The sequence below is a fragment of the Hylobates moloch genome, unplaced genomic scaffold (genome assembly GCF_009828535.3).
Source record: "Hylobates moloch isolate HMO894 unplaced genomic scaffold, HMol_V3 SCAFFOLD_20, whole genome shotgun sequence".
Classification (NCBI taxonomy): domain Eukaryota; kingdom Metazoa; phylum Chordata; class Mammalia; order Primates; family Hylobatidae; genus Hylobates; species Hylobates moloch.
Window position 1 is genome coordinate 4,173,015 of NW_026652295.1, and position 15,656 is coordinate 4,188,670.

A 15,656-nucleotide genomic window follows, 5' to 3' on the forward strand; every position below is an offset into this window, starting at 1 on the left:
AACCCACATTTCTCAAAAACAGACATACAAATGGTCAACCAACATATAAATGTAAATTAAAACCACAATAATATACCACTTTACCCCTGTAAGAATAGCCATTACTAAAAAGTCAAAAAACAATAGATGTTGGCATGGATGTGGTGAAAAGGGAATGCTTACACACTGCTGGTGGGAATGTAAATTAGTACAACCTGTATGGAAAACAGTATGGTGATTTCTTAAAGAACTAAAAGTAGATCTACCATTCAATCCAGCAATCCCATGATTGGGTATCTACCTAAAGGAAAAGAAGTCATTATATCAAAAACACATCTTCACATGTATGTTTATTGTAGCACAATTTACAATTGCAAAGATATGAAACCAACCTAAGTGTCCATCAACCAATGAGTAGATAAAGAAATCATGGTATATATACACCATGGAATACTACTCAACCATAAAAAAGAACAAAATAGTGTATTTTGCAGCAGCTTGAATGGGGCTGGTGACCATTATTCTGAGTGATGTAACTCAGGAATGGGAAACCAACTAAGAACTATAAGTTCTTACTTATAAGTGGGAGCTAAGCTATGGGTATGCGAAGACATACAGAATGATATAATGAACTATAAAGACTAAAAAAGGGGAGGTTGGGAGAGGGACAAAAGGTAAAAACTACATGTTGGTTACAATGTACACTGCTTGGGTGATGGGTTCACTAAAATCTCAGACTTCACCACTGTACAATTCATCCATGTAACTAAAAACTACTCATACCCCAAAAGCTACGGAAAAAAAAAAAAAAAAAAAAAACAGGCCAGGCGCAGCGGTTCACACATGTAATCCTAGCACTTTGGGAGACCAAGGTGGGCAGATCACTTGAGATCAGGAGTTCAAGACCAGCCTAGCCAACATGGCAAAACCCCATCTCAAATAAAAATACAAAAAAAAAAAAAAATTAGCCAAGCATTGTGGTGCATGCCTGGAATCCCAGCTACTCAGGAGGCTGAAGCAAGAGAATCACTTGAACCCAGGAGGTGGATGTTGCAGTGAGCCAAAATTACTGCACTCCAGCCTGGGTAACAGAGTGAGTGAGACTCTATCGCAAAAAACAAAACAAGAACAAAACAAAACAAAAATACCCTGTGAATAGATTTGTAAATAACCACATGAGTTGTTCTCAAGGCTTTTCATCTGGGAACAAAAAGGGCTTTGATTTACATTGATATTTATAGTACTGGAAATTTAAAAATAAGAAATTCAAACAAGACAGAAAGATACCCTTTAAGACCAGGAACTGTGGCTCACACAAGTAATCCTATCACTTTGAGAGGCTGAGTCAGGAGGATCACTTGATGCTGGGAGTTTGAGACCAGCACAGGCAAGACCCCAACTGTATATTAAAAATTTTTTTAATTTTTAATTTTTTTAAAAAAGACACACTTTAGATTCAAAGAAATAAATAGGTTGAAGATCAAAGGATAGGAAAATATATACCATGCAAACAATAACAAAAAAAGAGATGGAGTGGTTATACTAGTATTACACAAAATGGACTTGAAGACAAAAATTTTATAGACAAAAAAAGACACTTTATAACAATAAAGGGGTCAATCCATTTATGAAGAGATAACAATCATAAACATGTACACATTACAACAGAACCTAAAAATACATGAGGTTAAAAACTGACAGAATTGAAGGAAAAATATACAGTTTAAAATTAATAGTTGGAAACTTTACTCAACTTAGAAAATGCCACAACAGCAAAATATGAATTATTCTCAAGTGCATGTAGAACATTCTCCAGGCTAGATAATAAGCTAGTCTACACAACAAGTCTCAATAAATTTAAAAGGACTGAAATCATTTAATGTATGTTCTCTGAACACAATGGAATGAAAATTAGAAATAAATAACTGAAGAAAATCTAGAAAAATTACAAATAGTGGAAACTAAATAATACAGTCCTAAACAACTAATGTGTCAAAGAAGAATCACAAGAGAAATTAGAAAACACTTTGAGATGAACAAAAAAAAAACATACCAACACTTATAGGATGCAGTGAAACAGCATGCAGAGGGAAATTTATAGCTGTAAAAGCTTATATTGAAAAGGAAGGATCTCAAATGAATACCTTAAGAAACTAGAAAGAGAAAAAACAAAAGCAAACAGAAGGAAGAAAATATTAAAGATTAGAACCTTGATTAATAAAGCAATAATTAAAAATAGAGAAACGTAAAGAAAATCAAGGACACCAAAGGTTGGTTTTTTGAACAGATCAACAAAACTGACAAACCTTTACATTAAACTGACCAACAAATAAAGAAGACTCAATTACTAAAATCAGGAATCATTTTGTAATTCATTTAGCAGTGATTTTAGTAATTCAAAAGACAGAACATTGCTATCAACTTTACAGAAATAAAAATAATTTAAGAGAATAATATGAGCAATTATACAACAGTAAATTAGATAACATATATAAAATAAGAAAATTCCAAGAAAAACGCAAACTTCCAAAACTGACTCAAGAAGTAGAAAACCTGAATAAACCCATAATTAATAAAGAGATTGAGTGGGTAATCAAAAATTTCCCACAACTAAAGCTCAAGACCAGATGGTTTCACTGCTGAATTCTACTTAAAATTTCAGAAAGAATTTACACCAATCCTTCAAAAACTCTTGCAAAAACAATAGAAGAGACAGGAACACTTCTCAACTCATTTCATTAGGCCAGTATTACCTGGATGCCAAAACTAGACAAAGACATTACAAGGAATAAAAAACTACATATCAGTACTTCTTATGAATATAGATATAAAACTTCTCAATAAAAAACTAACAAACTGAATTTGGTAACATATAAAGGATTACATATCACAACCAAGTGATATTTATCCCAGGAATACAAGACTAGTTACATATAAAATCAATTCATGGACAAATTATTTATTTATTATTTATTTGTGTATTTATTTTTAGATGGAGTCTTCCTCTGTCACCCAGGCTGGAGTGCAGCGTCACAATCTCTGCTCACTCCAGCCTCAACCTCCCAGGTTCAGGCCATCCTCCTGCCTCAGCCCCTCAAGTAGTTGAGACTACAAGCGTGTGCCACAACGCCTAGCTAATTTCTGTATTTTTGGTAGAGACAGGGTCTCACCATGTCCCCCAGGTTGGTCTTGAACTCCTGAGCTCAAGCAATCTGCTTGCCTCATCCTCCCAAAGTGCTAGGATTACAGGCGTGAGCACCAAGCCCAGCCCAAACCATATTTTAAAAATGAAAAACAAACATCATGTAATCTTTTCAAGAGATGCAACAAAATTCAAAATCCAAAATATTTTCATAAAAAAAAACTATGCAACAAACTAAGACTAGAAGGTAAATTTCTCTACCTGATCAAAGACATCTACAAAAATCCCAAGGCTAACACCATTTGTAATGGTAGAAGGTCAAAATCTTTCATTCTAAGACCAGGAACAAAAGAAAGATGTCTACTCTTACCACTTCCATGCAACATTTTACTGGAGGTTCTAGCCAGGGCAGTTAGGGAAGATAACAAAATAAAATGCATTAACATTGAAAAAAGAAGTGAAACTATCTCTGTTTCCAGATAACATGATTTTTTGTACAGAAAATCCTAATAAATCCATTATACACACACACACATATGTATGTGTATGTGTATATATATATATATGTTCATATACACACACACACGTAACAAATTTTAGAAAAGTTGCAGGACAAAAGATCAGTATCCAAAAATCAAGTGTATTTCTATACACCAGCAACAAATAATCTGAAATAAAATTAAGAAAATAATTCCACTTAACATGCATCAAAAACAATAAAGTACTTAGGAATAAATTTAATAAAAAAAACTGTAAGACTTGTGTACTGCAAACTACAAAACACCACTGAAGAATAAAATTAGAGAGGACATAAATAGAAACATATCCCATGTTCATGGATTGGAAGATTTAATGTTGTTAAAATGGCACTTCTCCCCAAATTGATCTGCAGATTCAAAGAAATCTATGTCAAAATCCTAAGACCTTTTTTTTTTTTTGGTTGAGACAGACGAGCTGGTCAAAAAATTCATATGGAAATGCAAGGGACCCAGAAGAGCCAGAAAGAAATAAAAGCTATGATGACCTACTTCTAGATTTCAAAAGTTAAACTACAATAATCATGACTCTGGTACTGGCATAAAAATAGACATATAAATCAATGGAATAAAATTGAGAACACAGAAATAAACGGTCATATCTGTGGTCAATTTATTTTCAACAAGGGCACCAAAAACGTTTGATGAGGAAATAATTGTCTTTTCAACAAATGGTAATTGAACAAATGGATACCCACATGCACAATAATGAAGTTGTAACCCTACCTCACACCATATGCAACAAATTAACTCAAAAAGGATTAAAGATTAAAATGTAAAGCTTAAAACTGTAAAACTTTCAGAAGAATGCATAGGAGTAAATCTTATGACACCAAAAGCATAAGCAACTAAAAAAAATAGATAAGTTGGACTTCATCAAAATGAAAAGCTTTTGTGTTGCAAAGGACACTACTAAGAAAGTGAACACACAACCCACAGAATATTAGGAACTATTTGCAAATAATATATCTGATAAGAGACCATATCCAGATACATAAAAACACATACAAATATACAGACTTAAAACTCAACAATAAAAAGGTAAGAAAAATAAGCCAATTTTAAAAGGGGCAAAGGATTGGGATCTACATTTCTCAAAAAAAATATATGTAAGGCTAATAAACATATGAAAAGGTGTTTAACATCACTAGTCATTAGGAAAATACAACCCAAAAGCACAATGAGATATCACTTCACACCCACTGGGATGGCTATGATCAAAAAAATAGACAATAACAAATGTTGAAGATAACATGGAGAAACAAGAATCCCCATACATAGCTGATGGGAATGTAACATGGTGGAGCCTCTTTGGAAAACAGTTTAGCAGTTCCTCAAAAAGTGAAACACAGTTACCATATGACCCAGCAATTCTAGGTATACACCCAATTAAAAATAGGTCCACACAAGAACTTGTATGTAAATGTTCATAGTACCATTATTTATAATAACTGAAAGGTAAAAGCAACCCAAATGTCCATTAAGATATGAATGGATATACAAAATAATATAGACATAAAATAGAATATTATTTATCCACAAAAAGAATGAGACACCGATACGTGCTATAAAATGAGTGAACCTTGAATGTATTATGCTAAGGGAAATAAGCCAGACACAAAAGGCCACATATCATATGATTTCATTAATATCAAATGTCCAGAATAGGCAAATTACATAGAGACAGAAAGTAACTTAGTGATTGCCAGGGATTAGGAGAAGGGGAAGTGGAAAGTAACTGCTAATAAATACAGAATTGTTTTTGTCTTTGGTGTGTGTGTATGTGTGTGTGTGTTTGTGTGTGTGTGTGTGTGTGGTGATGAAAATGTTCTGTAATTAGATAGTTGTAATGGTTGCACAACTTTGTGAATATACTAAAAACCACTGAATTGTATATTTTAAAAGAAAAATTGCATAGTATGTGAATTATATCTTAATCTAAAAAAGAAAAAAGTCAACAGTAAATTAAAATAATCAACTAAAAAATATTAGCTAGATTAAGCAAGAAAAAAATGAAAGAAGACCTAAATGGCCACTATCAGGAATGAAAGTGGAAGCATCACCACTGGTCCTATAGAAATGTAAATGCTTATAAGGAAATAAGATGTATAACTTTTGCCAACAAGTTAGACAATTCAGATGAAATGGACAAATTCCTGGAAACACTCCAAACACCAAAACTGACTCAAGAAGTAGAAAATCTAAATACAGTTATAAAAGGTGAATAAATTAAATTTATAATAAAAAATCTTCCCACAAAGAAAAACCCAGCCCCAAAATGGCTTCACTGGTGAATCTTATCAAATATTTAAATAGGAAATAATGACAATCATATACAAACTCTCTTGGGAAATAGAGAGAAAAACCTTATCCAATCCATTATGTGAGACCAATATTACCATGATACTAAAATAAGATAAAGATATCATAAGCAAAGATAATTAGAGACCAACACTTACATAGACACAAAAATTCTTAACAAAATATTGGCAGACCAAATCTACCAACATCTGAAAAGGAGTATACACCATGGCCAAATGAGATTTAACCCACAAATGCAAGGTTGATTTAAGATCCAAAAATTGGTATGATACATTATGATAGTAGAATAAAGGACAAGATTATTTTACCAATAGACACAGATAAAGCATTTGATGAAGTCCAATTCCCACTCATGATAAAAACTCTTATTAGGGATAGATGAGAATTTCCTCAATCTTTTTTTTCTTTTTTTATTCTTTTTTTTTTTTTTTTTTTTTTTTTGTGATGCAGTCTCTCTCTGTCACCCAGGCTGGAGTGCAGTGGCACAATCTTGGCCCACTGCAACCTCCGCCTCCCGGGCTCAAGCGATCCTCCTGCCTCAGCTTCTCAAGTAGCTGGCATTACAGGCGTGCACCACTGCTCCCGGCTAATTTTTGTATTTTTAGTAGAGACGGGGTTTCACCATGTTGCCCAGGCTGGTCTTGAACTCCTGACTTCAGGTGATCCACCCCCCTCGGCCTCCCAAAGTGCTGGGATTACAGGCGTGAGCCACCGCACCCCACCGAGAATTTCCTCAATCTTATAAATGCATCTTATAAATCTTGTAAATGAAAGTCCTACAGCTAACATAATACTTAATGAGGAAAGACTGAATGCTATCCCCATAAGATCTGGAACAGGAAAAAAAGTTGTCTCACCTCTTCTATTCCACATTTTACTGTAGGTTCTGGTCAGTGCAATAAGGCAAAAATAATTCAAAGGCATGTAGATTAGAAAGGAAAAAGTAAAACTTTATTCACATATGACATGATCCTGTATGTATAAAATCTTAATGAATCTACAAAAATAATAAAAGCCAATTGCAACTGAAAAGCAAGTTGCTATAGTTTGAATGTGTCCCCCAAAGTTCATGTATTGGAAACTGAACCTCCAATGCAACAGTGTTGGGAGTTAAGGCCTAATAAGAGGGCTCTGCCCTCATGAATGGATTAATGTCATTATCATGGGAGTAGATTGGTTATCTCTAAAGTAGGTTTGTTATAAAAGTGAGTTCAGCACCCTCTTGTTCTTTTGCACATGCTTTTGTTCCCTTCCACCTTCCACCTTGGCCTTGGGATGACACAGCAACAAGGTCCTGACTAGATGCATCCCGTTAATCTCAGACTTCCCAGCCTCAGAATCCATGAGCCAAATAAACTTCTATTGTTTATAAGTTACCTAGTCTGTGGTATTCTGTTACAGTAACAGCAAAATGGACTAAAGTTTAGCAGGATTGCAGCCTACAGGATCAAAAAGTCAAATGTATCTCTATATCCTAACCACAAACTATACAAAAATGAGATTAAGAAAACAATGCCATTTACAATAGCATCAAGAAGGATAAAATATTTAGAGAGTACATTAACAAAGAAGTGTAAGTTGAAAGATGAACACTGCTAAGAGAAATTAAGGAACATGAAAATAAACGAAGAGAGATTTCATTTATTGGGCTGGAAGACTCAATATTATTAAGATAACAACACTCTCTAAGTTGAGGTAGAGATTCAATGGAATCTCTGTCAAAACCACAGCTGGATAAAGTTGCAAGATACACAATCAACATACAAAAATCACTAACATTTCTGTGCACTGACAGTGAACTATTTGAAAAAGAAATCAAGAAAACAATCTCATGTACAATAGTTACCAAAAAAATACTTAGGAATAAATTTAACTGGAAGGGTGAAAGACCTCTACAGTGAAAACTATAAAACACTGATGAAAGAAATTGAAGAAGACACAAGTAAATGACATGATATCCCATGCTGATGGTTTGGAATAATTAATATCATTAAAATATTTATACTACTCAAAGTGATCTATAGATTCAATGCAAAACCTATCAAAATTCCATTGACATTTTTCACATAAATAGTAAAAACAATCCTAAAATTTGGAGCCACAAAAGACCCAGAATAGCCAAAATAATCTTGAGAAAATAATAATGATAATAATTCTGGAGGCATCATACTGTTCAACTTTAAAATGTACTACAAAGCTATAGTAATCAAAACATCATAGTACTGGCATAAAAACAGGCACGAACCAATGGAACAGGATAGAGAGCCCAGAAATAAATTCATGCATTTACAGTTCATTGGTTTTTGACAAAGTGTCAAGAACAATGAGGAAAGAACAATTTCTTCAATAAATGATATTGGAAAACTGGATATTCCCATGCAAAGAAAGAAATTAGGCCAATAGCACAAGCAACAAAAGCAAAAATAGACAAATAGGATTACAGCAAACTAAAAAATACCCTGCACAGCAAAGGAAACAATCAAGAGTGAAGAGACAACCTACAGGATGGGAGAAAATATTTGCAAATCATACATCTGATAAGAGATTAATATCCAAAATATATAAGGAACTCAGCTCAATAGCTAAAAAACAAATAACCCAATTTTAAAGACGGACAAAAGACCTAAATAGCCATATCTCAAAAGAAGACATACAAATGGCCAATAAGTATATGAAAAAATGTTCACTAGGACTGATCATCAGGAGAAATGCAAACTAAGACTGCAATGAGACCTCACACCTGTTAGAATGACTATTATCAAAAAGATGAAAGATAAATGTTGGTGAGGATGTGGAGAAATGGGAATCTTTGCACACTATTGTTGGGAACGTAAATTACTACAGTCATTATGGAAAACAGTATGGCTATTTCCTCAAAAATTAAATCTAAAACTACTATATGATCCAGCAATCCCACTACTGGATATACATCCAAAGGAAATGAGATATGTATACCGAAGAGCTGTCTGCTCTCGAATGTTTATTGCAGCATTATTCACAATAGTCAAGATATGAAATCAACCTAAGTTTCCATCAACAGATAAATAAAGAAAATGTGGTATATATACACAGTGGAATATTACTCAGCCTTAAAAAAGAAGAAAAGAGTGTCAGTTACAATAGCATGGATGAACCTGGAGGACATTATGTTATGTGAAATAATCCAGACACAGAAAGACAAATACTGCATGATCTCACTCATATATGGAATCTTAAAAAGTTGAATTCATAGAATAGAGAGTAGAATGGTGGTTACCAGGGGCTGGTGGGTGAGGAGAAAAGATGCTGGTCAAAAGGTAAAACATTTCAATTAGATAATAGAAGGAATAAGCTCAAGAGATCTACTGTACAACATGGTGATTATAGCATACACCAACGTATTATATTCTTAAAAGTTGCTGAGAGTACATTTTAGGTGTTCTCACCACAAAAACATAAGCATATGAGGTAATGCATATATTAACTAGCTCAATTGAGCTATTCCACAACATACACATATTTTAAAACATCATGTTGTACACAATAAATATATATAACTTTTATTTATCAGTTATAAAAAAACACCTGGCTTTTTTAAAATAAAAATTGACAGGCTAATCTTAAAATTCATATAGAAGTGTAAAGGGCCCAGAACACCCAAAACAATTTCTAAAAGAAACAAGAAAAAAGTCAGGGTATTTATACCTGATTGATTTGAAAACTAACTACAGAACTTCAATAATCAGGACATGGTAGTGTGGGTGCAGAGATACAGAATACAGTACAGAAATAAACCTTTACATTTATGGTCCGTTTTTTTTACCATGTTGTCAAGGTGATTCAGCAATGGGAAAAGTATAGCTTTTTCAAAGTTTTTCATGCTTCCTGTTTGCATTGTTTTCTCATGCTTCCCTGACAACTGAATGTTCATATCTCACACACAACCACACACACTCACACTCACAAACTTATCCCCTTGTCTCACAACTCATACACAAAAATTAACTCAAAATGTATCACAGAAATATAAAGGCTAGAACTACAAATCCTAAGAGAAAACATAGTAGTAAATCTTTATGATCTTGAGTTAGGCAAATATTTTTTAGATATGATACCAAAAACACCACCCATCAATTAAACATTAATAAATGGACTCTATCAAAATTAAAAACTTTTGCTTTTCATAAAGCACCATCAATAAAATGAAAAGACAAGCTACAGACTGGGTGAAAATGTTTACACATCACATATCTGACAAATGACTTGAATTCTACATAAATAACAAACTCTTTTAGCTCAAAAATAATAAGATAAAACAACCCTATATGAAAACGGCCAAGATCTAAAGAGCACTTCACCAAAGAAAGTGGCAAATGAGCATTTGAAGAAATGTCCAACATCAGTAGTCATTAGGGACAGGCAGATTAAAAGCTCAATGAAAGCCAGCATGGTGGCATGTGCTGGAGCGGCTGAGGCAGGATGCAGGAAGGTCACCTGAGCCTAGGAAGCCTGGGCAACATAACACCATCCCATCTCAAAAAGAAACTCAATGAAGTATTACACTCTTAGTAAAATGATTAAAATAAAAATACAAGCAGTACCAAGAACTGATGAGGATATAAAATAGATCTCTCACATATTGTTGGTAGAAATGGAAAATGTTAAAGCCACTCTAGAAAGTAGTTTGGCTGCATCTAATAAAGGTAAATATATACTTAACACACGATCCGGCAGTCCCACTGCTAGGTATTTACCCTTGAGAAATGAAAACACAGGTTCACAAAAACCTGTATGCATTTTTTATAGCAGCTTTATTTATAACCATCAAAAACTGGAAACCACCCGCATGTCTTTCTACCAATGAATGATTTAGGAAGCTGTGGTAAATCCATTGAATGGAATACTACTCAAAAATAAAAAGGAAGAAACTACTAATACACACAGCACAATGGATGAATTGTAAATGAATTCTGCTAAGTGAAAGAAGCCAGAACCACAGGTTACATGTTATATGACTGTATTCCATTAATGTGACCATCTGGAGAAGGCAAAACTATATGGATGGAAAACAAATCAGAGGGCTCCAGGGGCCGGGTGTGGGGAGAGGGTAGCTTTAACTACAAAGCAGGCAATAGAAGTGGATTTTGTGAGTGGCAGAACCATTCAAAGTCATGATGCAGGGTGGATATGCGACTCTATCCATTTGTCAAAACCCATAAAACTGTAAACCATAAAGAGTGATTTTTACTGAGTGTAAACTTAAAAGAAATCAACCATAATGTGAGAGAAACCCAAAATGGAATACAAATTGTAATACATGAATTTAACTATATTACAGTTGAATAAAAGCAACACACTGAAGGGAGTGGGAAAGAGTTACTTTGGGAAGCATCATTTTGAGTATATATGTGAAACTGAAGACAAAAAGAACTGCACAAATGCTGTGTTTTAATTAATTAATTAGTTTCTCACAAAGGCATAGGTTAGCAATTCTGACACTGCTTTATATGCATACCAGGGTTGAACAAACAAATCGTGATATTTTCATTTTATTAAGTCACTCAGTGTTAGAAAAAGATATTAGAAATAAGGAAAGAGAAAAGTTAGAAAAAAACTCTGGGGTGTGAACTGGAGTCAGAAGTATCATTATAAAACTCGGTTATTAAACAAATATTGATGTTCGTGTTTGCATGGGGGAGTACACATACGTGTAATTCCAAGATCTGTCCTGCTAAAAAGACACACAAGTAAGAAAGCAACGAGCACATTCAGTGCCTGATCTTGTTTCTAAATACTAATCTCCAATAAAAAGGAACCAGGACTCCACCGAAAATGCTGTTTCTAGGCTCTCCAAGCTCCTTCAAGTCTTTGCTCAGATTGTACCTTATCAATGAGGCTTTCCCCTGACATTTCTATTTAATACTGCAACTTGCTCCCCCATTCCAGAACTTCTGATCTGCTTACTCCTTTCTCGTTGTTCCCTAACACTTACCACCTTCCAACATGCTAGAAAATTTATTTCTTATGTGTATTGTTTAGTCTTAACTGTCCCCTAGTCTACTTCATTCTCTGATGTGACCCAAACATGTAGAACAGTGCTTGGCACATAGTAAGAGCTAAATAAATATTCATTGAAATGAATGAATGAATAATGAGATAAAGACAAGTAACTATAGTGCAGCTGTGTTACGGTGCCGCTTAAGAGCCATTGCACTGACAGCCAACATCTGAGCTGGTTGGATCCTTTGAGTGGAGGACTAGAATTCCAGAACACTAGCCAGCAAATAACTGCATGCACGCAGGGCCACTGCAAACTCATGAAGTGCCTTTGTGTAAATTAGAAAGGACACCCCTTCCTCGTGGCAGATGCAGCTCTGCTCTAGGGTGAGGGCTTGGCAACTGAATTTCGCTCCAACCCAAATCCCTTGCCTGGGAGACATTGTGCAGTGCACAACCTGCCCAGTTGTACATGATGGCCCTGCACAGGGCACAGTGGCCACACACAGACTTTCAGAACCAGCAGGTGCAAAAAAACTCTGTCCACTGCCATGGCTATGTCTGGGGGCATCTTGTAGAAACGTCCTGCTCCCTGGTGCTTGGCCCCTGTGGGTTCACCCAGAACTCCATCCTGAGCTTGCTTGCTCAGAACCACCTGGGCACCATGGCAGGGCCTTTGCCTCGGAGTTGGTTCTTCCTCCTTACTCCCTCTTTTGGTTTCCAAATCTTAGCCCATGACACTGTCTCTGGATTCCATTTGCTCTATGCCTCAGAGTAACAGCCTCTCCTCTCCTCTTCCAGGCTAACCTCTCTTCCCAAAACCCAGTCTAAGCCCAGCCACGTGGACTTTCTGCTTGCCTTGAGGAGGTATCCGGACTGCACTAAATGTCCCCATCACCCCCTCTCCCCTGTGGTCTTCAAGTTGTGCTCCAGAACCCTCAGGGCTGCTGCCTGACCTGTGTGGACTTGGAGGGAAGGGAAAGGAAACCCATGGCCAGGACACAGCCTCCCTCAGCCTTGCTTCAACAAAAGCACCTCTGCTCACAGTATTTATAGCTTTCAAGTACAATTTTTGCCTAGGAAAAAAAAGTTATATGTCTAAACATTAGAATATAGACATTCTATGCCTTCAGAATCAGTCATTTTAACTTGGAGAAAACTTTAAGTAATACTCATCTCCCACTTAAAAGAATTTTAATAGAGAGCCTAAAGAATGATTGGCTTTGAGTGATGGAGTTACCTGGTGAGCCCTTCCAGATTAAAATTCTACAAAATGCATGCCTTTGGTGACTTGCTATCTAGTATTAGAAACCAGATTAAAGTTTGGACAAATCTGCTGTAGATAATGAATTTGATTTTAAAATGCTTGATCCGTAGCTGTTCTTCCTGAAAATCATTATCTAGCAAGGCCAGAATTTTTCAGTAATCTGAGTGTTCATCTCCTAATTTATCTACTCTGGAAGTTCCCATCTTAGTATGTTTGACGGTGCACAGCTATTCTTATGTGGGACCCAATATGTGAATGATGAAAGTGACCTATTGCGAGTCATATTCCTACTTTGTTTAAATTTGACATAAATGTCCCATGGGGGTAAGATGGCCAGTTTGCCAGATCCTAAGGAAGAGATGGGAGTGGAGGATTAGAGAATGGGAATTATGGGAGCCTCTAAAAATGACACTCTGAATCAACACCAAAAAAAAAAAAAAAAAAAAAAAAACCCAAACAACTGGATTCAAAATGGGCAAAGGACTTGAATAGGCATTTCTCCAAAGAAGACAGACAAATGATCAAGAAGCATAAAAAAAGATGCTCAGCATCAGTAATCATCAGGGAAATGAAAATCAAATTTACAGTGAGATACCACCTTACACCCATCAGGATGGCTACTATCAAAAAACAGAAAATAAGTGTTGGCAAGGATGCAGAGAAGTTGGAACTCTTGTGCACTGTTGGTGGCAACATAAAACAGTGCCGCCACTGTGGGAAATAGTATGGCAGGTCCTCAAAAAAATAATAATAGAATTACCATATGATCCAGCAATTCCACTTCTGAGTATACACCCAAAAGAACTGAAAACAGGGTCTCAAAGAAATAGTACACCCAAATTTATGGCAGCATTATTCCCAATAGCTAAAACATAGAAGAAAACCACGTGTCTATCAACAGATGAATGGGTTAGCAAAATGATGTATGCCCATAAATGGAATATAAGTCAGCCTTAAAAAGGAAGGAAATTCTGACACATGCTACAACATGGATGAACCATGAGTACCTTAGGCTAAGTGAAATAAGCCAGATGCAAAAGGACAAATACTGTATGATTCCACTTACATGAGGTACCTACAATAGGCAAATTCATAGAGACAGAAAGTAGAATACTAGTTGTCAGGAGTTAGGGGTAGGGAGGAATGAGGAGTTTTAATTTAATAGGTATAAAGTTTCCATTTTGTAAAGACACATAAGGCTGGCAGGAGTGGACACTGGTATGATCTTTCTGGAGGGTTGTGTGGGAATATGTATGAAGAGCTTCATACTGTGTCTACAGTACATGCCCTCTGTGCCCTCTGACACAACAATTCCGCTTTTTGGCCTTTCACCCTTAGAAACAATCATAGATGTCCACGAGGTGTATCTGTAAGGGTGAATATCTGTTTATAATATCACATGATTGGAAACAAATGTATAAAAGTGGGGCATAGTAAAATAAAGTATTACACTACCTATCTATATACAATTAATTTAAAAAATTTTTCAGGCTGGGCACGGTGGCTCACGCTTGTAATCCCAGCACTTTTTGGGAGGCCGAGGCGGGCAGATCACGAGGTCAGGAGATTGAGACCATGGTGAAACCCTGTCTCTACTAAAAATACAAAAAAAAAATTAGCCGGGCGTGGTGGCGGGCGCCTGTAGTCCCAGCTATTCGGAGAGGCTGAGGCAGGAGAATGGCATGAACCCAGGAGGCGGAGCTTGCAGTGAGCCGAGATTGCGCCACTGCACTCCAGCCTGGGTGACAGAGCGAGACTCCGTCTCAAAAAAAAAAAAAGTGTAAAAAATTTTTCAAAGAATATTTAGTAGCCTGAGAAAAAGTTCTCAGTATATTGCTAATGTTAAAAAAAGCAGATTATAGAACAATCAGTTCAAAATACATACATTTTTACTAAAAAATTATATACACGTACATATGTAAAGAGAGGAAGAGTTACAATACCAGTGATTTTAGATTCATCTTTCTATTTTTCTTTATTTTCCACATTTCTATGCTATATATGTATTATTTATGTGATCAGAAGCAAAAATACTGTATAAATATGAACTTAAATCAGTCTTCTCAAATTTTTATTAAAGAACATCGAGCCTAGGTGAGGTTCCAATTTTTCCTTCACAAGTGTCACCAAAAAGGGGTGCAAAAAATGCCACATTTTTATTGTTGTAAGTCAGAATTTACCGTAAAAAATCAGATTGTAAGAGAGGGCTTAAAATGGTTAAAAGAATAAATTTCACAATCACTTCAGAAGTACCTACTTGCATGCAAGTCAATAGTATGCTAATTTCCAATCATTCCCTCTTATTCATTAAAAACAGTCACCCAAGGCTCTCCCCAACCTGATAATTCAGGGTGAGGGTGGGAAGATGGAGAGAGGAAGGAAGGAAGGAAGGGGGGGGGGAGGAAGGAAGGAAGGAAAGAAGGAAGGAAGGAAG